The sequence below is a fragment of the Melopsittacus undulatus genome, chromosome Z, assembly GCF_012275295.1.
Source record: "Melopsittacus undulatus isolate bMelUnd1 chromosome Z, bMelUnd1.mat.Z, whole genome shotgun sequence".
NCBI classification, from domain to species: domain Eukaryota; kingdom Metazoa; phylum Chordata; class Aves; order Psittaciformes; family Psittaculidae; genus Melopsittacus; species Melopsittacus undulatus.
Window position 1 is genome coordinate 3,693,097 of NC_047557.1, and position 23,944 is coordinate 3,717,040.

Genomic DNA, 23,944 nt, shown 5'->3' on the forward strand with positions numbered 1-23,944 from the left:
GCCCATGGCAGGAGGGTTGGAACTAGATAATCTTAAGATCCTTTCCAATCCTAATTTTTCCATGATTCTGTGATTCTATGGACACAAAGTGCAGAGGCTGAGGTGTGCATATGTACATGTGGGATGAATGGCTATCTTTCAGGGAATTTGTAAAGGCTCATGATATTGAGCTCTACCAGAAAGCACATTTCAGAAGACTTGGGCTTAAAGCTGCTTGGAGAAAGGAAAGGGCAGGAACGAGAAGACAAATGAGTCAAGACACTTAGATTTCATAGATCCCCAATGCTTTTTTATTGCACAATAGTTGAGGGAGAGAAGTCAGCTGGGACTGCAGGACCATGGGTGGGGTACCAAGGAACATGCAGTGCCCTTAGGAAGCTGGCTTCATCTCCCCAGAGGTACTGGTGTACTGAGTGACCCCTTCCACATTGGCCCTGCAGACCTTCCAGAACTTAATGCTCATCTTTGAAGTACGTGGGTGTGCAAAGGGATGACTTCTTCTCTGGACCAGGTGTTTTGCAACCTAGTTGGTTCTATGATTCTATGACTCATGGTTAGTTACCATGTTTCCTGCAGAAGACCAACATCACCTGCTCCTTGCTGTGGACAGAGGTCTTTGTAGTGGGATGAGAAGAGATCAGAATAGAGGAGATTTGCTCTCTTCTCACAGATGTTAGGGCTGTTTTGTCTGTGTCATTTCAGTTCTTTGAGACCCAGGAGTGTGAATGGATCAACTATTTCTGCAGTGCCCTCTGGCTTCATGTTACCCCACTATGATGTTCCTTGGTATCAGGTCTCTCTGCTTTTGCTCTTCCCCATCAGATCATGAGCTTTAGCTCTCTAAAGAGAATGGTTTAGGAGAAGTCCTGTCCCCCCTGAAAGAACCTGGGAAGCTGGAGTCTGACTCTGGAGGCAAGGTTTCACTAAGGAGAAGTTCTGATCAAAGCCCTGAGTATAGTCATATCTGGAGCTTAATGATGTCCAAACTTGGGATCCCCCCAGTCTCTGCAGTTTGGCCCTTTGCCTGATTCAACACCATGAGCTATATAATTTGCAGTGACACTTTAGTGATGGAACTTGGTGAAAGGCCTTGGTTTTTCAGCAAACCATAGAATCATAGAATCAAGACATCTCTTTCAGCCTCATCCACCATTGCCTTCCATCCCTTTAGCACAGGTGGCCAGTGTTTCTGTCCTGTGCAGAATCTTGTAATGAGCATTTCTCATAAGCAGACCTAATTATTTTGTGCTTTCTCTTTCAGGTGAGCCTGATTATGCCACAGTTGACGGCTACATCACTAGATGCTGTTGATCCTGTTTGTAGGTTCTCCGGGCAGATGGTCTGGCCAGTGTGGTGGTGTTTCCAGTTATTTCCAGCTGTGAGAGAAACAGTGTTGTTTTGGCATAAATGGGGATGGGGCTTAACAATATTAAGACTTTCCAATCTTAGAGCTTTAAGTTCAATAGTAAGGCTTTGCAATAATAAGAGTTTTCAATAGTAGGTCTGTGATTAAGTTCGTAAGGCAAGGAAAGAAAGGGTCTGAGATATAGTTATTCAAAAAGACACGCTCTGTGGTTAAATACATTGTCATCTCTAGGTGAAAGATACACTCTGTGGTTAAAAAGAATACTATCTATGTACAGCCTATGAACCTAAACCTTTGCTTAGGGAAAATCTTTAAAAATTAAAATGATGATGTTTAAAGGTAAAATAGAGTCTGAATGTGGGGAGTAAGAGTGTTGTCCTGGGCACATGCTACTGCACTTGCTACTACGGGTGCTGGAGGGGAAATAAGCCAAATTCATGGCCTGGGGGCAGATGTGACAAGAGGGGATTCAGTTGCTAGATTTGGAATAGTGGCTTGGGAGCCAAAGAGGAACAAATGTGGCCAGCCTGGGGACACTACCATTCCTGCATCGGTGGGAACATGGACTCCACCAAAGAATCTTAAGATAGTGAATGTAAATACAATTACATATTGGAAGCAGATGTTTGAAATAGATTTGAAAATAGTTTGAAAAACAGGATATCGAAATACAAATGCCTGAGCAGAATGGGTCGAATATGCAGTGAAAATAGAATAGCTTTGGATACATTAGCAGAAAAAGGAGGAGTATGCATAATGCTAGGGAATACGTGTTGCTCATTTATTCCAAATAATACAAGACCAGATGGAACCCTAACCAGAGCCTTACAAGGCCTCACTACCTTGGTAGAAGAATTGGCTGAAAATTCAAGAACAGATATTTCATTAACAGGATGGTTGGGATCCTGGTGTGGAAAATGGAGAGGAATGATGATATCAGTTTTTACTTCTCTAATTGTAGTAGCAGGTGTATTAACAGCTATTAGGTGCTACATAATTCCGTATATAGAGAGACCTGTACAACATCGTCTTGAAACAGCACGGTCCAAACAGATGCTCATGGGGCCACCACTCTACTCTGATAAAATGCTTTAGAGAAAAAAAAATAATTAAGATGACTGGAACAACTTATCTTTAGATCAAAAACATGAAATAATGTTATCCAGACTGGAAGTGACATATGGGGCAATTCTTTAAAGAAAGTGTGAAAACCAAAACTAGTATAAGTAAGAGGAAGGGGGAATTGTGAGAGAAACGGTGTTGTTTTCCCATAACCGGGAATGGGCTTTGCAATATTAAGGCTTTCCAATAGTAGAGCTGTAAGATCAATTATTAAGGCTTTGCAATATTAAGAGGTTTCAATACTGGGGCTGGGGCTAAGTTATTGAGGGAACAAAACAAAAGGTTTGAGTCCTAGTGACTCCAAAAGACACACTCTGTGGTTAAAGCCATTGTTATCTCTAGACAAAAGATACTCACTGTGGTTATATAGTATATTCTCCATGTACAAACAGAGCCAGTGCAAGCCAGTTAAATAGTATGTTTTGGGTACAGCATGTCTGCCAGGGAGTTATGAAATCGAACCGGAATAGGATTATGTGGTTAATAACGATGTGGTTAATAAATAAGAGGAAGGAGCGTACAAAGTCGAGTAAGGGGAGGTGTAAACAGAGGTGGGACAGTTAGCATATATATTATAAGCACTCAATAGGCTTTAAACCTTGGAGAACCCTATCAATGAGGAAACCAGGGAGGGAACTTGTGGACGGAATTTAAATAGAAATCACAGTTCTGCTTTTACTGTGTGTGTCTCCTTGCTAAGACACCTGTTTTTGCAGAAACAGTAATAAAGAGGGCTTCACTGTTGTGTCTAGCCTGAACTGAAGGTTTTACCTAGAGACCCATTTCTCACAGCAGCCCCACAGAATTGAAGTACCTCTCCATTTCAGCAATATATTTAAGGACTCAGATGATTATTTGCACCTTCAGAGAGTGCCTATTAGAAAACTTTGCCTCTAATCAGCAAACTGCTTTGGATAGATACCCCATCTTCACACTCGGGGGAAGAAAAGGAATCTAAGCGATGGACCCAGACGCAGGGGCCATCTGTGTCAGAAGAAGATACTGATTTGAAGTTCTTCCAAAGTGCAGCCATCTGAAAGATGCTGGAGATAACCAAGAAAGTCATATATGCTGAAGGGAGTGTGCACAATGCATTGGGAATGCTGGCTTATGTTTAGGGCAGAAGTATCCCAGGTACTGGAATGGGTTGCCCAGGGAGGTAGTGAATGCTCCATCCCTGGCAGTGTTCAAGACCAGGTTGGATGAAGCCTTGGGTGATATGGTTTAGTGTGAGGTGTCCCTGCCCATGGCAGGGGGGCTGGAACTAGATGCTCTTGAGGTCCTTTCCAATCCTAACTATTCTATGATTCTATGATTAAGCTTTTCCCTGTTTCTGCAGGCTTTCATTATTAGAAATTGAGCTTGTGATTTAGATTTCAGTTTGGGCATGTCTTTCAGGGATCTCAGAAAAGCACCAACAATACACTATGTCTCTCACTTATCTGTAGATGTGCTCCAGGTTTAAGTGCTGATACTGGAAGCTCATTTGCATCTTGCCTGATGTAGCAGTGCACACCACAGCTATGCAATGAGAGGCTGTGCTGCCAGAAACCTGCACCCTGCAGTGTTGCTGAGGATCTGGAGAATTTGGTTAGCTCTTCAACCACCTCTCCAATGAGGGGATTGCAGATTTTTAGGTTCACGGTATAGCTCGTGCCTGGTAGGTACTGCAGACCCTCATTTGATTAACTTCTGGTAAACAAGTCCCTTGGACTTGTTGTGACTGTGTACCATTTGAAACAAACTTAGTTACTAATGCAAGTCTGGAGCCCTAAAACTCATTTTCTGTCCATGTCCCCTCAAAGTTCTTGCTTTTTTTGTTACCATATACATAATCCTGGCTCTGATTCAGACGCTCATGTGCTGCAGGGCTGCTGGTCTCTCTCAGATGCTCATGTGCAGCATTGCTAAAGAAGCTCCTCAGTGCCTTATGACACAGGGACGGAGGATAAGGGAACCAGCACAAGCAGTTTAGCTATTTAAACCTGGTGCCACATGACTAACTTTGGAGCAACGGGAGTTGTATGATGTGTTTCAAGTTGAATCTGTGTTACATCAGTGCATGTCTAAGCAAAACAGTCCCTGGAGCTTTTGTTGTATTTCCTGGTGGGGAGAAGATGACATTGAGCTTAGAGGTCTTTCCTGCTGCATTCCAGTGGACTGTGCAAAGTGCACATGCCAAGGAATGTCTTGTCCATTTTAATTTCTGAAAGTCCAAGTGTACAAATACTTTGCTGAAGGGCCCTGCTGTAGTCTTAGTTCTCACATACATCTTTTAAGGTGAAGTTTTGAGACTTGCGTGGTGGCTATCTTTCTTCTGGAAGATGTCATACTCACTTTTTTTGTCCAGGCTGGAGCTGCTATACCTTCACAACACCCTAGGATGTTCAGGATCCTTCTCCTGGGAGGAAGACTACAGGAGCATATATTTTCTCCACCTTTACTTCCTACTTGCACAATATTAGGACAGGTCTGGTATAAAACAGATCAAGACTTCAGCCTCCCCCTGGGCCCCTAGAGTCAGGCTGATTTTCATCACAGGCGTCTCTAGAGGGGGCTGTCCTCCTCCCAGGCAAACACAGAAGTGAACAGCCTAACAAGAGACCCTGATAAGCAGTTCCACAGCTCCTGCCTTCCCCCCTAGGGACAGAGAGGCCAAAGCAGCTTTAATAAGACAAAATAAGAAGAGGGATAGAGATAGCATGTAAATCTTATGTCCCTTCAGAAGCTGGGCACCCTGCCTTCAGGCAGAGTTAGAGCTCTTCCTTTTTGGTCCTATGAACTAATACATAAAGCATCACAAGAAAACAGCATGATTCACGAATGAAGTTCACATGAGAACACCTTGCTGCATTTCCAGATACAGGCAAGGCCCAGCAGCTGGTGCGTCAGTGTCAGGCAGGAGCTGTCCGTAAACCCCCTGTTAGCGTGAGATGGCCAAGCTCATTCTGCACCCACTGGACTTGGGCAGTGCACAAGAGCCCTGTGCCTTCTCAGTGGACACCAGCTCCATAATGTGCAATGGGCTCCTGATCAGGATCATCTCTGCCTTGACCCTCGCACAATTTACCTTTCCTACAGGTATCATAAATGACAGATGATGTTGATAATAAAGGGCCTTCTCAAGCCCAAAGGTCAATGCCTAGGAGAGTGGATATTACCTGTTCAAGATCATTAGGTCCTCTACTGCAAAGTCTTCTGCAAGGAGGGACTGAGCTCTGCAGGGTCTCATCCATGTGGAGTCTGGTTGAAATCACTTCTGCTACAGTGGGGCTTGTCCTTGGCTCCAGCGATGGCTCCCTGGGGCAGCTGAGCTCCTGAGTAGGGATTAAAAGGTTCAGTGATGATTGGTGCCCCAGGCTGAGCCTGGAGCCCTGCTGTGCTTAGAGATGCCTCAGGCACTGCAGGACACACTGCCCGGGTCCAGTGGCATTTCCAGGTCCTGCTGTGGCACAAGTAGAAAAATGACACCTCACACTCCTCAGCCTCAGTAGTAGTGGCTTGGTTTCCTACCTCACATTCCATTAACAGCACCTCGGCATCCCCACAGACCGTTAGAGAGACACCTGGCCTTCTCCCAGACTCCTGTGGAGGATTCTTGATCCCCAACCCACCCTGCCCCTGAGGCATGAGAGGAGAGCCTGGCCCCTCCCAAGGTCCCTACAGGTGAACCTGCCCTTCTCCTAGGCTCCTGCCAGACTTTTCAGGGGAGCTTGGCCTCCTCCCAGGCTCCTATTTAGCACCCAGCCCCTCCCTACCCCCCACGGGGCATTTTATGAGAGCTTGGGCCCTTCACATGTCTGTAAAAGGGAACCCGGCCTCCTCTTAAGCTCCTCTAGATGGGCCTTGCCTCCCTGTTTGTCCGTTTAGGGGGAGCCTGGCCACTCCCTTTTAGAGAAGTTTGTATTCTTCCCAGGTTGCTAGAGATGATCCTGGCCTCCCATCCGGTCCTCAGCAGGGAAACCAAGCTCCCTCCCAGGCTCCTATAGAGGAACTTGGACTCCACATAGCACTTTATAGAGGATTCAGTTCCCCCACAGGCCCTTGTTGGAGTGCTGATCCTCATCTCAAACACTTGTGGAGGGGCCTGGCCTTCCCACAGGATCCTATGGAGTAGTCCAACCTACCCCCACACCCTTACTAAGGAGTCTAGCCTTCCCATATCTGAGCCTACCCAAAGCCCGCTCCCCTCCTGACCGGAGACCCGCCTCACCCAGGCCAGGTGGCCATTTTCCAGCTCCCACATCCGCCTTCTGTGCTGAATCCTTCCGTGCATGACGTTGTCACCGCGTTGCTGACTGGAATGGAGGGGGTGGGGGCGGTGTCAATCTCCTCCTGCTTCTGCCCGCAGTAGCTGTGGCTGCAGTGTGTAAGTGACGCAGAGCATGGCCACAGTGGAGGCTTTGAGGGCGCTCCACAAGGCTGGCGCCAAGAGCAGGCCCACGTTGTAGGGTGGAAGGCAGGGATCGGCTCCGGGGGAGGTTCTTCCGGTCCTTGTCCGATGTGACTCTGCCCCCTCCCGGATGTGGAGGGACCAGAGAGCTTAAAGCGGCGGGGATTGGTTTGCGGCCATTCTCCAGCTCCCACGTCTGCCTTCCGTGCTGAGTGATTCTGTGCGTCACGTAGCCACCGCGTTGCTGACTGGATGGGAGGGGGTGGGGGCGGTGTCAATCTCCCACTGCTTCCGCCTGCAGTAGTTCTGGCTGTGGCACGGAGGTGACGCAGAGCGCAGAGCATGGTCATAGGGGAAACTGTGAGGGCGCTCTGTAAGGCCCGTGCTAAGAGCATGCCCAAGGTGTGGGGTGGAAGGCGGGGATTGGCTCCGGGTTAGGTTCCTCCGGTCCTTGTCCGATGTGCCGCCTACCGGATGTGGTGGGTCCAGAGAGCTTAAAGCGGCAGGGATTGGTTTGCGGGATTGTTACACGCTGCGGGGTGTTCCTCAGCACTTTGTCCCGTGTTCGGGGCTATTTCTGAGTGGGTTTAAAGCGACAGAGAGGGTGTCAGCTCCAGGCCGTGTTTGTGCCCGCGTTTGTTTGTCTGCTGCTTGAAGCAGTTTGATCGGTGGATGTGTACCTATCTAAAAAGACGCGGCCTATCCCTGGCAGTGTTCAAGGCCAGGCTGGACAGGGCTTAGTGCAATCTTGTCTAGTGGAAGGTGTCCCTGCTTGGAATCCAGTAGTTTGATAACTTGCCTCAAAGCCGTGTCAAATTGGAAATGTTCCCCTGCATTGCCTCACCTGTTCCATGTTGTACACTGCACCCTGGAGAAAAATGACTGGGAAGTCCTGGCTGTCAAAGCCCTTTGAGAACAAATTGGTGAATTAATTGACCACTGTTCTGTAAAACAAGGGTCAGATCTGAGTTTCAGCTATGGCTGTGATTCCAGAACAAGTTTTATTTTGTGGTTGTTGTTGCATGATTTTAGTTGTTGGCAAGGCATGTCTGGAGCCATGCATGAGATCAGACCAGACTGTCCCTACACAGGGCAGGCTTTATCTTTTCTTAAGCACAGACTTTGTTAGCACCGTGCTCATTCCCTCTTAAGCTGACACCACTGATACTGGATGCAGCAATGAGGATGGTACTCCTGCAAAGGAAGTATTTTTACATCTTTGGTGACAAACTTATCTTCCCAATTACTGTTTGAAGACAGAATCCTAAATCCCTGGGTATCTAGCTCTACTTCTACCTGACACTCTTAAGCTTAATAATCCTCACTGTGAAACATTCTTCTGAGGTAGTGTATGTTCTCTGTTTCCCAAGTCCAGGTACATGATTTGGGTGGAAGTGGCGTAATTGTGTAAATACATGTTCCTGTATTATCTACCCTGTAACTGTGGTATCTGCCAGATGCTACTTTGTCCTATGATGCAAGTTTAACACTTGAATTTCTCAGACTTTCCTAGGCCCTGGCCAGGATTTAGGCCCTATACTGCAATGATTCTGCCACCGGAAAGGAGGTTGTGAGCTGGTGATCTGTCTCCTTTCACAAGTACCAAGTGATAAGACAAGAGAAAATGAACTCAGGCTGCACCAGGTGAGGTTTAGATTGGATATCAGGAGCAATTTCTTCCCCGAGAGGATTGTCAAGCACTGGAACAGGATGCCCAGGGCAGTGATGCACTCACCATCCCTAGAGGTGTTTAGAAGACGTGCAAATGTGGAACTTCATGACACGGTTTAGTGGTGGATTAGGCAGCATAGGGTTAACGGTTGGACTCAATAAAAGGCCTTTTCTATCCTAAGTGTTTCCACAATTCTAATCAGAGCATCTACAAGATGATGCTTTGGCTACCTTAATTTGTCCTTTTATTTGCATGTACACATGCTGGGTAGCATCGCTACCCCGAAGGCTGTCACTCTGCTCTCCTGTGCTGAGTCCACTCTCTGCCCCAGACACATTTGTCTGCTGCCCTGACCCTTGGGCAACCTCCCCAGCGTGGCTCTGCTGTTGAAGCAGTTGACTATTCATAGCTGTGGGTTTGAAACAGCTCTGGGGCTTGAATCGTGAGCCACACATTGCGTATATCCCTCAGTGAGCTTGCTGGGCTGCTGTTCTGTGGTATGGGTGCTCACTTTCAGCAGGATGAGCCTGAGGGTTTTTTTCCTGTCAGTTTTTGTGTCCCCCAGCATGAGTGTGTGCTAAACTGGGGCAACTCTTTGCTTCAGGTTGCTGTGTATTAAAACCTGGCTGAATTGACTGGGGTGAGGTGCAGATGTGACTGTACTTGCTTGAAAAATTTCTTGATACCTGTTTCCTTTACACTGAATGGTGGCCCCCAGCAGGAATGATGCTTACATTGCTAATGCTGCTTGGATGCCGCTTCAACAGTCCTGTTGCTTTTATATGTTCCTGCAAAGTTAGGTGTACTATGGGGACAGTTTGATGTCAGCAACAACAGTAGATTTGAACAACAAAGTCTTCATATGAAACTTTCTTTTCTTTGCAGAGATAGATAGTGTGGGACAATGTCAGATCTAGCTGGCACAAACCCTTTGGGAGGAAGCAAAGAAAATTGAGGAATCCAAGGAAAAGTAAAATCTGCATCGGAAGAAGGTCAGGGTGTTGATCCATCCTCATCCTTGGTGATGGATCCTGGCTCCTGGCTCATGTCTCCCAACATGTCCCAGCCCCCTGCATGCTTCCAGTGCCTGCTGCTGCTAGGATGTCCCAAACTCCTTCCAGTATGTTGCAACCCCGCTGCTGAACCTCTAACTTCCTTCTTCTCACCTCTACATCTTCTCCTTTGGGTGTCTATTAGAGCCAGCTATTGCATGGGCTCATCTCCAGAGACACGCATTCTCAAATATGAGGGTTTTCCTCTGCTGCAACTCATGCAGACACTACATGAAAAGCTGGAGCAGAGGAAGACTGTCACATTTAAGCCTGCATAGTGTGCTCTGAAAAACTGAAGCGTTTACCAGGGACATGGCTGGTAGCATCCTTGCACGGTTGGATAAAAGCGATTTAGGTGTCAAGGACTCGATTGCAGTGAGCTTTTCATGCCAAATGAAGAGCAGTTTTTCTTGTGAGGTCAGTTTTGCTCAAGCAGCAGTAGGGCACTGGCGGCCTTGTGTGCTGTGCCCTACTCTTTGTGCAGCCTTTGGCCGCCTCTTCGTTTGGAGGTTGTGTTTTTCTCCAGAGCTACCTGCATGAGCTGTAATAGCAACTCACTGCTTGCTACCAGGCTCCTTCCCTGTTTGTTGGCTCTCCTAGGCCAAGCGCCTTTGTGAGCAGCGCTGCAGGGATAAGGATGATGCGGAACAAGCTGTGCCCCACAACAAAATGTGGTTACACAAAAGCAGCTTGAGAAGGTATAGAGAGGCAGGTGGCCATGGGAGGGAAGGGTGTATGTTCTTGGAGCTCTCCTGCCCCATAACTCTTCTCCCAGCTCTGGGTTTGGGGGTGAGATGGAAGGGCTGGCAATGTTCTCTAGTTGGGCTTCAATACCATTGGCGATGCATGTCCTCTGTCCTGTAGCTTTCTTCTCTCTCCCAGTTTTGGCAGCTGTTCCTCAATCTGGCTCAGACGAAATCATCTCCAGAAGACTCTGATGAGTGTGGAAATGCAGGGTTTGGAGGCTGAGGGAATTCTTTCCTGGGGCAAGGTGTGTGAAGCCATGGCGTGGCTCTTGAGCAAGGTCCAGGTGTTTGGTCAGGGCTGGCTCCTCAGAAACTCATGCCCAACATACCAGCGGTGGAGCTTACTCAAGAGCCATGCCATGGCTTCACACCCCATTTACCGTTTCTCACCGTTTCCCTGTGGCATGACCCTCCACCTTGCTGCACAGCTCTGCATTTCCTTGCAGTGCACATCCACAGCTGAGCTCAGACATTACTGCTGCTTTCTCCCTGACACCCCGGCCAATTCAGGTTTCGTGTGCTGCCTTCTAGCAAAGGGTCTTTTTAATCAATGTTAATGAGATGAAAGTGTGTTTACTCTCAAAGGCAGCAGTTCCCACCAGATTCAGGTGGCAGTGTGGTCCTCCGGATGTCCGCTCCTCTCTGCAGAGGCCTGGGATGACACAGATCTGCCTTCTCTCTGTTACCCTGGCTGTGAAGCAGCAGGACGTGTTGCACCTAACCCTTCATATGCCCTTCTGCATTGAAGGTCACCCCACTTCAAGGTTTCCACAATTGTTTTTTTGTTTTTATTTTTCCTTCCACTACCTTTTGAAAGTAACAGAATCAAAGCAGTGACTTTTTTACCCACTAACCTGCTTGCACATTTGTGGTTGCCATTATCCTGAACAGCCGTGCTCACTTCACTCAGTGACTTAAGGGCAGTGTGTCCTTCAGGCACGGTGCCACCTAGCATACCCTGAAACCCTGAAGGCCTTTAAATGATTTTCCAGCAAAAGGCACTGGCACACTGGGGATGCAAGCTGGGTGAGTTCATCTGCATGTGAACCTAGTGTGCCAGCAGCCCTTCACCATGTATCACACGTGGTAGCATGGGAACCCCTCGGAGGGGATGGATCAGTCTAAAGGAGACTGTCTCATAGCAAAATGATCTAGCCAGGACTTCTAGCAAGTGCTAGGGAAGTCCAGAGCTGGTAGCGAGAGGACTGTGATGCTGCTCTGCTGCTGACCTGTGTCTTGCAGCTGTCAGTGATGTGTAACCAAGGCTTGAAGGAGGTGATCTGGCTCCTCTACTCTGCTCTTGTGAGACGTCACTTGGAGTATTGTATACAGTTCTGGTGTCCTCAACGTAAAAAGGACGTGGAGCTTTTGGGGCTAGTCCAGAGGAGGCCCACGAGGACAACAAGGGAACTGGAGCACCTCCATATCAAGACAGGCTGAGAAAGCTGCGGCTGTTCATCCTGCAGATAAGAAGGCTGCATGGAGACCTCCTAGCAGCTTCCAGTACCTGAAAGGAGCCTACAAGGATGGTGGAGAGGGACACTTCTTTAGAGACTGTAGTGATATGACAAGGGGTAATGGCTTCAGACTTAAACAGAGGAAGTTTAGGTTAAATATAAGGGAGAAGTTCTTTACTGTGAAGGTGGTGAGGCACTGGAATGGGTTGCTGAAGGAAGTTGTGAATGCTCCATCCCTGGGAGCGTTCAAGGCCAGGTTGGACGCAGTCTTGGGTGGCATGGTTTAGTGCGAGATGTCCTGCCCATGGCAGGAGGGTTGGAACTAGATAATCTTAAGATCCTTTCCAATCCTAATTTTTCCATGATTCTGTGATTCTATGGACACAAAGTGCAGAGGCTGAGGTGTGCATATGTACATGTGGGATGAATGGCTATCTTTCAGGGAATTTGTAAAGGCTCATGATATTGAGCTCTACCAGAAAGCACATTCCAAAAGACTTGGGCTTAAAGCTGCTTGGAGAAAGGAAAGGGCAGGAACGAGAAGACAAATGAGTCAAGACACTTAGATTTCATAGATCCCCAATGCTTTTTTATTGCACAATAGTTGAGGGAGAGAAGTCAGCTGGGACTGCAGGACCATGGGTGGGGTACCAAGGAACATGCAGTGCCCTTAGGAAGCTGGCTTCATCTCCCCAGAGGTACTGGTGTACTGAGTGACCCCTTCCACATTGGCCCTGCAGACCTTCCAGAACTTAATGCTCATCTTTGAAGTACGTGGGTGTGCAAAGGGATGACTTCTTCTCTGGACCAGGTGTTTTGCAACCTAGTTGGTTCTATGATTCTATGACTCATGGTTAGTTACCATGTTTCCTGCAGAAGACCAACATCACCTGCTCCTTGCTGTGGACAGAGATCTTTGCAGTGGGATGAGAAGAGATCAGAATAGAGGAGATTTGCTCTCTTCTCACAGATGTTAGGGCTGTTTTGTCTGTGTCATTTCAGTTCTTTGAGACCCAGGAGTGTGAATGGATCAACTATTTCTGCAGTGCCCTCTGGCTTCATGTTACCCCACTATGATGTTCCTTGGTATCAGGTCTCTCTGCTTTTGCTCTTCCCCATCAGATCATGAGCTTTAGCTCTCTAAAGAGAATGGTTTAGGAGAAGTCCTGTCCCCCCTGAAAGAACCTGGGAAGCTGGAGTCTGACTCTGGAGGCAAGGTTTCACTAAGGAGAAGTTCTGATCAAAGCCCTGAGTATAGTCATATCTGGAGCTTAATGATGTCCAAACTTGGGATCCCCCCAGTCTCTGCAGTTTGGCCCTTTGCCTGATTCAACACCATGAGCTATATAATTTGCAGTGACACTTTAGTGATGGAACTTGGTGAAAGGCCTTGGTTTTTCAGCAAACCATAGAATCATAGAATCAAGACATCTCTTTCAGCCTCGTCCACCATTGCCTTCCATCCCTTTAACACAGGTGGCCAGTGTTTCCGTCCTGTGCAGAATCTTGTAATGAGCATTTCTCATAAGCAGACCTAATTATTTTGTGCTTTCTCTTTCAGGTGAGCCTGATTATGCCACAGTTGACGGCTACATCACTAGATGCTGTTGATCCTGTTTGTAGGTTCTCCGGGCAGATGGTCTGGCCAGTGTGGTGGTGTTTCCAGTTATTTCCAGCTGTGAGAGAAACAGTGTTGTTTTGGCATAAATGGGGATGGGGCTTAACAATATTAAGACTTTCCAATCTTAGAGCTTTAAGTTCAATAGTAAGGCTTTGCAATAATAAGAGTTTTCAATAGTAGGTCTGTGATTAAGTTCGTAAGGCAAGGAAAGAAAGGGTCTGAGATATAGTTATTTAAAAATACATGGTCTTTGTTTAAAGACATTGTCATCTCTAGGTGAAAGATACACTCTGTGGTTAAAAAGAATACTATCTATGTACAGCCTATGAACCTAAACCTTTGCTTAGGGAAAATCTTTAAAAATTAAAATGATGATGTTTAAAGGTAAAATACAGTCTGAATGTGGGGAGTAAGAGTGTTGTCCTGGGCACATGCTACTGCACTTGCTACTACGGGTGCTGGAGGGGAAATAAGCCAAATTCATGGCCTGGGGGCAGATGTGACAAGAGAGGATTCAGTTGCTAGATTTGGAATAGTGGCTTGGGAGCCAAAGAGGAACAAATGTGGCCAGCCTGGGGACAGTACCATTCCTGCATCGGTGGGAACATGGACTCCACCAAAGAATCTTAAGATAGTGAATGTAAATACAATTAAATATTGGAAGCAGATGTTTGAAATAGATTTGAAAATAGTTTGAAAAACAGGATATCGAAATACAAATGCCTGAGTAGAATGGGTCAAATATGCAGTGAAAATAGAATAGCTTTGGATACATTAGCAGAAAAAGGAGGAGTATGCATGATGCTAGGGAATACGTGTTGCACATTTATTCCAAATAATACAAGACCAGATGGAACCCTAACCAGAGCCTTACAAGGCCTCACTACCTTGGTAGAAGAATTGGCTGAAAATTCGAGAACAGATATTTCATTAACAGGATGGTTGGGATCCTGGTGTGGAAAATGGAGAGGAATGGTGATATCAGTTTTTACTTCTCTAATTGTAGTAGCAGGTGTATTAACAGCTATTAGGTGCTACATAATTCCGTATATAGAGAGACCTGTACAACATCGTCTTGAAACAGCACGGTCCAAACAGATGCTCATGGGGCCACCACTCTACTCTGATAAAATGCTTTAGAGAAAAAAAAATAATTAAGATGACTGGAACAACTTATCTTTAGATCAAAAACATGAAATAATGTTATCCAGACTGGAAGTGACATATGGGGCAATTCTTTAAAGAAAGTGTGAAAACCAAAACTAGTATAAGTAAGAGGAAGGGGGAATTGTGAGAGAAACGGTGTTGTTTTCCCCTAACTGGGAATGGGGCTTTGCAATATTAAGGCTTTCCAATATTAGAGCTGTAAGATCAATTATTAAGGCTTTGCAATATTAAGAGGTTTCAATACTGGGGCTGGGGCTAAGTTATTGAGGGAACAAAACAAAAGGTTTGAGTTCTAGTAACTCCAAAAGACACACTCTGTGGTTAAAGCCATTGTCATCTCTAGACAAAAGATACTCACTGTGGTTATAAAGAATATTCTCCATGTACAAACAGAGCCAGTGCAAGCCGGTTAAATAGTATGTTTTGGGTACAGCATGTCTGCCAGGGAGTTATGAAATCGAACCGGAATAGGATTATGTGGTTAATAACGATGTGGTTAATAAATAAGAGGAAGGAGCGTACAAAGTCGAGTAAGGGGAGGTGTAAACAGAGGTGGGACAGTTAGCATATATATTATAAGCACTCAATAGGCTTTAAACCTTGGAGAACCCTACCAATGAGGAAACCAGGGAGGGAACTTGTGGACGGAATTTAAATAGAAATCATAGTTCTGCTTTTGCTGTGTGTGTCTCCTTGCTAAGACACCTGTTTTTGCAGAAACAGTAATAAAGAGCTGCTTCACTGTTGTGTCTAGCCTGAACTGAAGGTTTTACCTAGAGACCCATTTCTCACAGCAGCCCCACAGAACTGAAGTACCTCTCCATTTCAGCAATATATTTAAGGACTCAGATAATTATTTGCACCTTCAGAGAGTGCCTATTAGAAAACTTTGCCTCTGATCAGCAAACTGCTTTGGATAGATACCCCATCTTTACACTCGGGGGAAGAAAAGGAATCTAAGCGATGGACCCAGACGCAGGGGCCATCTGTGTCAGAAGAAGATACTGATTTGAAGTTCTTCCAAAGTGCAGCCATCTGAAAGAGGCTGGAGATAACCGAGAAAGTCATATATGCTGAAGGGAGTGTGCACAATGCATTGGGAATGCTGGCTTATGTTTAGGGCAGAAGTATCCCAGGTACTGGAATGGGTTGCACAGGGAGGTAGTGAATGCTCCATCCCTGGCAGTGTTCAAGACCAGGTTGGATGAAGCCTTGGGTGATATGGTTTAGTGTGAGGTGTCCCTGCCCATGGCAGGGGGGTTGGAACTAGATGCTCTTGAGGTCCTTTCCAATCCTAACTATTCTATGATTCTATGATTAAGCTTTTCCCTGTTTCTGCAGGCTTTCACTAATTGCAATTAAGCTTGTGATTTAGATTTCAGTTTGGGCATGTCTTTCAGGGATCTCAGAAAAGCACCAACAATACACTATGTCTCTCACTTATCTGTAGATGTGCTCCAGGTTTAAGTGCTGATACTGGAAGCTCATTTGCATCTTGCCTGATGTAGCAGTGCACACCACAGCTATGCAATGAGAGGCTGTGCTGCCAGAAACCTGCACCCTGCAGTGTTGCTGAGGATCTGGAGAATTTGGTTAGCTCTTCAACCACCTCTCCAATGAGGGGATTGCAGATTTTTAGGTTCACGGTATAGCTCGTGCCTGGTAGGTACTGCAGACCCTCATTTGATTAACTTCTGGTAAACAAGTCCCTTGGACTTGTTGTGACTGTGTACCATTTGAAACAAACTTAGTTACTAATGCAAGTCTGGAGCCCTAAAACTCATTTTCTGTCCATGTCCCCTCAAAGTTCTTGCTTTTTTTGTTACCATATACATAATCCTGGCTCTGATTCAGACGCTCATGTGCTGCAGGGCTGCTGGTCTCTCTCAGATGCTCATGTGCAGCATTGCTAAAGAAGCTCCTCAGTGCCTTATGACACAGGGACGGAGGATAAGGGAACCAGCACAAGCAGTTTAGCTATTTAAACCTGGTGCCACATGACTAACTTTGGAGCAACGGGAGTTGTATGATGTGTTTCAAGTTGAATCTGTGTTACATCAGTGCATGTCTAAGCAAAACAGTCCCTGGAGCTTTTGTTGTATTTCCTGGTGGGGAGAAGATGACATTGAGCTTAGAGGTCTTTCCTGCTGCATTCCAGTGGACTGTGCAAAGTGCACATGCCAAGGAATGGCTTGTCCATTTTAATTTCTGAAAGTCCAAGTGTACAAATACTTTGCTGAAGGGCCCTGCTGTAGTCTTAGTTCTCACATACATCTATTAAGGTGAAGTTTTGAGACTTGCGTGGTGGCTATCTTTCTTCTGGAAGATGTCATACTCACTTTTTTTGTCCAGGCTGGAGCTGCTATACCTTCAAAACACACTAGGATGTTCAGGATCCTTCTCCTGGGAGGAAGACTACAGGAGCATATATTTTCTCCACCTTTACTTCCTACTTGCACAATATTAGGACAGGTCTGGTATAAAACAGATCAAGACTTCAGCCTCCCCCTGGGCCCCTAGAGTCAGGCTGATTTTCATCACAGGCGTCTCTAGAGGGGGCTGTCCTCCTCCCAGGCAAACACAGAAGTGAACAGCCTAACAAGAGACCCTGATAAGCAGTTCCACAGCTCCTGCCTTCCCCCCTAGGGACAGAGAGGCCAAAGCAGCTTTAATAAGACAAAATAAGAAGAGGGATAGAGATAGCATGTAAATCTTATGTCCCTTCAGAAGCTGGGCACCCTGCCTTCAGGCAGAGTTAGAGCTCTTCCTTTTTGGTCCTATGAACTAATACATAAAGCATCACAAGAAAACAGCATGATTCACGAATGAAGTTCACATGAGAACACCTTGCTGCATTTCCAGATACAGGCAAGGCCCAGCAGCTGGTGCGTCAGTGTCAGGCAGGAGCTGTCCGTAAACCCCCTGTTAGCGTGAGATGGCCAAGCTCATTCTGCACCCACTGGACTTGGGCAGTGCACAAGAGCCCTGTGCCTTCTCAGTGGACACCAGCTCCCTAATGTGCAATGGGCTCCTGATCAGGATCATCTCTGCCTTGACCCTCGCACAATTTACCTTTCCTACAGGTATCATAAATGACAGATGATGTTGATAATAAAGGGCCTTCTCAAGCCCAAAGGTCAATGCCTAGGAGAGTGGATATTACCTGTTCAAGATCATTAGGTCCTCTACTGCAAAGTCTTCTGCAAGGAGGGACTGAGCTCTGCAGGGTCTCATCCATGTGGAGTCTGGTTGAAATCACTTCTGCTACAGTGGGGCTTGTCCTTGGCTCCAGCGATGGCTCCCTGGGGCAGCTGAGCTCCTGAGTAGGGATTAAAAGGTTCAGTGATGCCTGGTGCCCCAGGCTGAGCCTGGAGCCCTGCTGTGCTTAGAGATGCCTCAGGCACTGCAGGACACACTGCCCGGGTCCAGTGGCATTTCCAGGTCCTGCTGTGGCACAAGTAGAAAAATGACACCTCACACTCCTCAGCCTCAGTAGTAGTGGCTTGGTTTCCTACCTCACATTCCATTAACAGCACCTCGGCATCCCCACAGACCGTTAGAGAGACACCTGGCCTTCTCCCAGACTCCTGTGGAGGATTCTTGATCCCCAACCCACCCTGCCCCTGAGGCATGAGAGGAGAGCCTGGCCCCTCCCAAGGTCCCTACAGGTGAACCTGCCCTTCTCCTAGGCTCCTGCCAGACTTTTCAGGGGAGCTTGGCCTCCTCCCAGGCTCCTATTTAGCACCCAGCCCCTCCCTACCCCCCACGGGGCATTTTATGAGAGCTTGGGCCCTTCACATGTCTGTAAAAGGGAACCCGGCCTCCTCTTAAGCTCCTCTAGATGGGCCTTTCCTCCCTGTTTGTCCGTTTAGGGGGAGCCTGGCCACTCCCTTTTAGAGAAGTTTGTATTCTTCCCAGGTTGCTAGAGATGATCCTGGCCTCCCATCCGGTCCTCAGCAGGGAAACCAAGCTCCCTCCCAGGCTCCTATAGAGGAACTTGGACTCCACATAGCACTTTATAGAGGATTCAGTTCCCCCACAGGCCCTTGTTGGAGTGCTGATCCTCATCTCAAACACTTGTGGAGGGGCCTGGCCTTCCCACAGGATCCTATGGAGTAGTCCAACCTCCCCCCACACCCTTACTAAGGAGTCTAGCCTTCCCATATCTGAGCCTACCCAAAGCCCGCTCCCCTCCTGACCGGAGACCCGCCTCACCCAGGCCAGGCGGCCATTTTCCAGCTCCCACATCCGCCTTCTGTGCTGAGTCCTTCCGTGCATGACGTTGTCACCGCGTTGCTGACTGGAATGGAGGGGGTGGGGGCGGTGTCAATCTCCTCCTGCTTCTGCCCGCAGTAGCTGTGGCTGCAGTGTGTAAGTGACGCAGAGCATGGCCACAGTGGAGGCTTTGAGGGCGCTCCACAAGGCTGGCGCCAAGAGCAGGCCCACGTTGTAGGGTGGAAGGCAGGGATCGGCTCCGGGGGAGGTTCTTCCGGTCCTTGTCCGATGTGACTCTGCCCCCTCCCGGATGTGGAGGGACCAGAGAGCTTAAAGCGGCGGGGATTGGTTTGCGGCCATTCTCCAGCTCCCACGTCTGCCTTCCGTGCTGAGTGATTCTGTGCGTCACGTAGCCACCGCGTTGCTGACTGGAAGGGAGGGGGTGGGGGCGGTGTCAATCTCCCACTGCTTCCGCCTGCAGTAGTTCTGGCTGTGGCACGGAGGTGACGCAGAGCGCAGAGCATGGTCATAGGGGAAACCGTGAGGGCGCTCTGTAAGGCCCGTGCTAAGAGCATGCCCAAGGTGTGGGGTGGAAGGCGGGGATTGGCTCCGGGTTAGGTTCCTCCGGTCCTTGTCCGATGTGCCGCCTACCGGATGTGGTGGGTCCAGAGAGCTTAAAGCGGCAGGGATTGGTTTGCGGGATTGTTACACGCTGCGGGGTGTTCCTCAGCACTTTGTCCCGTGTTCGGGGCTATTTCTGAGTGGGTTTAAAGCGACAGAGAGGGTGTCAGCTCCAGGCCGTGTTTGTGCCCGCGTTTGTTTGTCTGCTGCTTGAAGCAGTTTGATCGGTGGATGTGTACCTATCTAAAAAGACGCGGCCTATCCCTGGCAGTGTTCAAGGCCAGGCTGGACAGGGCTTAGTGCAATCTTGTCTAGTGGAAGGTGTCCCTGCTTGGAATCCAGTAGTTTGATAACTTGCCTCAAAGCCGTGTCAAATTGGAAATGTTCCCCTGCATTGCCTCACCTGTTCCATGTTGTACACTGCACCCTGGAGAAAAATGACTGGGAAGTCCTGGCTGTCAAAGCCCTTTGAGAACAAATTGGTGAATTAATTGACCACTGTTCTGTAAAACAAGGGTCAGATCTGAGTTTCAGCTATGGCTGTGATTCCAGAACAAGTTTTATTTTGTGGTTGTTGTTGCATGATTTTAGTTGTTGGCAAGGCATGTCTGGAGCCATGCATGAGATCAGACCAGACTGTCCCTACACAGGGCAGGCTTTATCTTTTCTTAAGCACAGACTTTGTTAGCACCGTGCTCATTCCCTCTTAAGCTGACACCACTGATACTGGATGCAGCAATGAGGATGGTACTCCTGCAAAGGAAGTATTTTTACATCTTTGGTGACAAACTTATCTTCCCAATTACTGTTTGAAGACAGAATCCTAAATCCCTGGGTATCTAGCTCTACTTCTACCTGACACTCTTAAGCTTAATAATCCTCACTGTGAAACATTCTTCTGAGGTAGTGTATGTTCTCTGTTTCCCAAGTCCAGGTACATGATTTGGGTGGAAGTGGCGTAATTGTGTAAATACATGTTCCTGTATTATCTACCCTGTAACTGTGGTATCTGCCAGATGCTACTTTGTCCTATGATGCAAGTTTAACACTTGAATTTCTCAGACTTTCCTAGGCCCTGGCCAGGATTTAGGCCCTATACTGCAATGATTCTGCCACCGGAAAGGAGGTTGTGAGCTGGTGATCTGTCTCCTTTCACAAGTACCAAGTGATAAGACAAGAGAAAATGAACTCAGGCTGCACCAGGTGAGGTTTAGATTGGATATCAGGAGCAATTTCTTCCCCGAGAGGATTGTCAAGCACTGGAACAGGATGCCCAGGGCAGTGATGCACTCACCATCCCTAGAGGTGTTTAGAAGACGTGCAAATGTGGAACTTCATGACACGGTTTAGTGGTGGATTAGGCAGCATAGGGTTAATGGTTGGACTCAATAAAAGGCCTTTTCTATCCTAAGTGTTTCCACAATTCTAATCAGAGCATCTACAAGATGATGCTTTGGCTACCTTAATTTGTCCTTTTATTTGCATGTACCCATGGTGGGTAGCATCGCTACCCCGAAGGCTGTCACTCTGCTCTCCTGTGCTGAGTCCACTCTCTGCCCCAGACACATTTGTCTGCTGCCCTGACCCTTGGGCAACCTCCCCAGCGTGGCTCTGCTGTTGAAGCAGTTGACTATTCATAGCTGTGGGTTTGAAACAGCTCTGGGGCTTGAATCGTGAGCCACACATTGCGTATATCCCTCAGTGAGCTTGCTGGGCTGCTGTTCTGTGGTATGGGTGCTCACTTTCAGCAGGATGAGCCTGAGGGTTTTTTCCTGTCAGTTTTTGTGTCCCCCAGCATGAGTGTGTGCTAAACTGGGGCAACTCTTTGCTTCAGGTTGCTGTGTATTAAAACCTGGCTGAATTGACTGGGGTGAGGTGCAGATGTGACTGTACTTGCTTGAAAAATTTCTTGATACCTGTTTCCTTTACACTGAATGGTGGCCCCCAGCAGGAATGATGCTTACATTGCTAATGCTGCTTGGATGCCGCTTCAACAGTCCTGTTGCTTTTATATGTTCCTGCAAAGTTAGGTGTACTATGGGGACAGTTTGATGTCAGCAACAACAGTAGATTTGAACAACAAAGTCTTCATATGAAACTTTCTTTTCTTTGCAGAGATAGAGAGTGTGGGACAATGTCAGACCTAGCTGGCACAAACCCTTCGGGAGGAAGCAAAGAAAATTGAGGAATCCAAGGAAAAGTAAAATCTGCATTGGAAGAAGGTCAGGGTGTTGATCCATCCTCATCCTTGGTGATGGATCCTGGCTCCTGGCTCATGTCTCCCAACATGTCCTAGCCCCCTGCATGCTTCCAGTGCCTGCTGCTGCTAGGATGTCCCAAACTCCTTCCAGTATGTTGCAACCCCGCTGCTGAACCTCTAACTTCCTTCTTCTCACCTCTACATCTTCTCCTTTGGGTGTCTATTAGAGCCAGCTATTGCATGGGCTCATCTCCAGAGACACGAGCCTCAATCAGGAATATTCTTAAAGCATAAATACATGTATCTCATATATGTAGTATTGAGTGATGTTGTCATGTTTCAAAACCCAGTCAGCCAAGCAGTCTCGCTCACGCACTCCCTCTGCACTTCTTCCCTCACCCCCCGCCCTGCCCCTGGGAGGATGGGGAGAAGAATCGAAAGAATGTAACTCCCACTGGTTGAGGTAAGAACGGTCCAGTAACTAAGGTATAACAGAAATCACTACTGCTACCACCAATTATAATAATGATAAGGGAAATAACAATGGAAGAGAATACGATATCACCAGCCAACTGAGCCGGACTGAGCAGGGAGTGTCCTTCCAGGTAACTCCCGGTTACATCCTGGGGATGACGTGCTGTGGTAAGGCATACCTGTTTGGCGAGTTTGGGTCAGGTATCATGTCTCTGCTTCCTCCCGTCTTCTCCTCCTCCCTGGCAGAGCATAAGACTCAGAAAGTCTTTGGTCAGACTAAACATTTGAGCAGTAACTAAAAACATCAGTGTTGTCAGCGCTGTTCCCAGGCCGAAAATCAAAACCACTGCAAGGCACCAACTACCAAGAAGGAGAAAAAATGACTGCTACTGCTGAACCCAGGACAGATGTCCATAGCGTTTGCTAAAATTGGCAAGCCTTTTAACCTCTTCTGGATTGAGAAAATGAGGGAAAACTGAAGGAAGTTTGGACCTAGCAGAAGGGAGTGGCCTTCCCAATTTCCATAGATTCTATGGAGATGAGACAGTACTATATATTGGTGGATTTCATGTGTAGAATTCCTTTGCATAGACAGGTGGAGACTTAACTAGAAGTATACAAGGTGGGTTTTGTGAAGATGCTCTAGGTGGACATAGGTCCTTAAGGCTATCTGAGTGTGGAATGTGACTCTTTCCTTCCTAAGCCACATAGTCCATCGTGGAGCTTCAGTGGTCACTCATGTGTTGACTCTGGCTCTGTTGTCTTCACAGATGGAGCTGATAATGGAGGCAATTCACAAAACCAGGAATTTGCTGTAAGGGAAGACCAAGAAGGTAAAGCAAACATGCTGCACTTTCTTACTATATGGCTTAACACATCTAACACACATGCACATTGGTGGTGCAGTCTTAAATATGAGGGTTTTCCTCTGCTGCAACTCATGCAGACACTACATCAAAAGCTGGAGCAGAGGAAGACTGTCACATTTAAGCCTGCATAGTGTGCTCTGAAAAACTGAAGTGTTTACCAGGGACATGGCTGGTCACTGCTTGCTACCAGGCTCCTTCCCTATTTGTTGGCTCTCCTAGGCCAAGCGCCTTTGTGAGCAGTGCTGCAGGGATAAGGATGATGCGGAACAAGCTGTGCCCCACAACAAAATGTGGTTACACAAAAGCAGCTTGAGAAGGTATAGAGAGGCAGGTGGCCATGGGAGGGAAGGGTGTATGTTCTTGGAGCTCTCCTGCCCCATAACTCTTCTCCCAGCTCTGGGTTTGGGGGTGAGATGGAAGGGCTGGCAATGTTCTCTAGTTGGGCTTCAATACCATTGGCGATGCATGTCCTCTGTCCTGTAGCTTTCTTCTCTCTCCCAGTTTTGGCAGCTGTTCCTCAATCTGGCTCAGACGAAATCATCTCCGGAAGACTCTGATGAGTGTGGAAATGCAGGGTTTGGAGGCTGAGGGAATTCTTTCCTGGGGCAAGGTGTGTGAAGCCATGGCGTGGCTCTTGAGCAAGGTCCAGGTGTTTGGTCAGGGCTGGCTCCTCAGAAACTCATGCCCAACATACCAGAGGTGGAGCTCACTTGAGAGCCATGCCATGGCTTCACACCCCATTTACCGTTTCTCACCGTTTCCCTGTGGCATGACCCTCCACCTTGCTGCACAGCTCTGCATTTCCTTGCAGTGCACATCCACAGCTGAGCTCAGACATTACTGCTGCTTTCTCCCTGACACCCCGGCCAATTCAGGTTTCATGTGCTGCCTTCTAGCAAAGGGTCTTTTTAATCAATGTTAATGAGATGAAAGTGTGTTTACTCTCAAAGGCAGCAGTTCCCACCAGAT

At 47.5% G+C, this 23,944-nt stretch overlaps 4 long non-coding RNA genes across 8 annotated transcripts; 2 read left to right on the plus strand and 2 right to left on the minus strand.

Moving 5' to 3' along the window:
• Positions 1–267: 267 nt before the first annotated feature.
• LOC117437958 (uncharacterized) lies at positions 268–7,117 on the minus strand. 3 transcript variants are annotated; one of them, XR_004550585.1, is made up of 3 exons: positions 6,702–7,117; positions 5,650–5,805; positions 268–1,376 (listed from the first exon to the last, which is right to left on the minus strand). It is a non-coding gene; the product is annotated as an uncharacterized lncRNA (long non-coding RNA). The 3 variants fall into 3 exon arrangements; XR_004550586.1 differs by lacking the exon at positions 6,702–7,117 and adding an exon at positions 6,663–6,682; XR_004550587.1 differs by lacking the exon at positions 6,702–7,117 and adding an exon at positions 6,002–6,022.
• LOC117437960 (uncharacterized) lies at positions 7,032–9,547 on the plus strand. 2 transcript variants are annotated; one of them, XR_004550590.1, is made up of 3 exons: positions 7,032–7,101; positions 8,385–8,525; positions 9,439–9,547. It is a non-coding gene; the product is annotated as an uncharacterized lncRNA (long non-coding RNA). The 2 variants fall into 2 exon arrangements; XR_004550589.1 differs by lacking the exon at positions 7,032–7,101 and adding an exon at positions 7,263–7,360.
• A 2,828-nt stretch (positions 9,548–12,375) lies between these two features.
• On the minus strand, positions 12,376–19,358 carry LOC117437956 (uncharacterized). Its single transcript, XR_004550583.1, has 3 exons — positions 18,812–19,358; positions 17,760–17,915; positions 12,376–13,484 (listed from the first exon to the last, which is right to left on the minus strand). It is a non-coding gene; the product is annotated as an uncharacterized lncRNA (long non-coding RNA).
• Positions 19,142–21,910, plus strand: LOC115945890 (uncharacterized). 2 transcript variants are annotated; one of them, XR_004550593.1, is made up of 3 exons: positions 19,142–19,211; positions 20,495–20,635; positions 21,548–21,910. It is a non-coding gene; the product is annotated as an uncharacterized lncRNA (long non-coding RNA). The 2 variants fall into 2 exon arrangements; XR_004080079.2 differs by lacking the exon at positions 19,142–19,211 and adding an exon at positions 19,258–19,470.
• Positions 21,911–23,944: the final 2,034 nt, after the last annotated feature.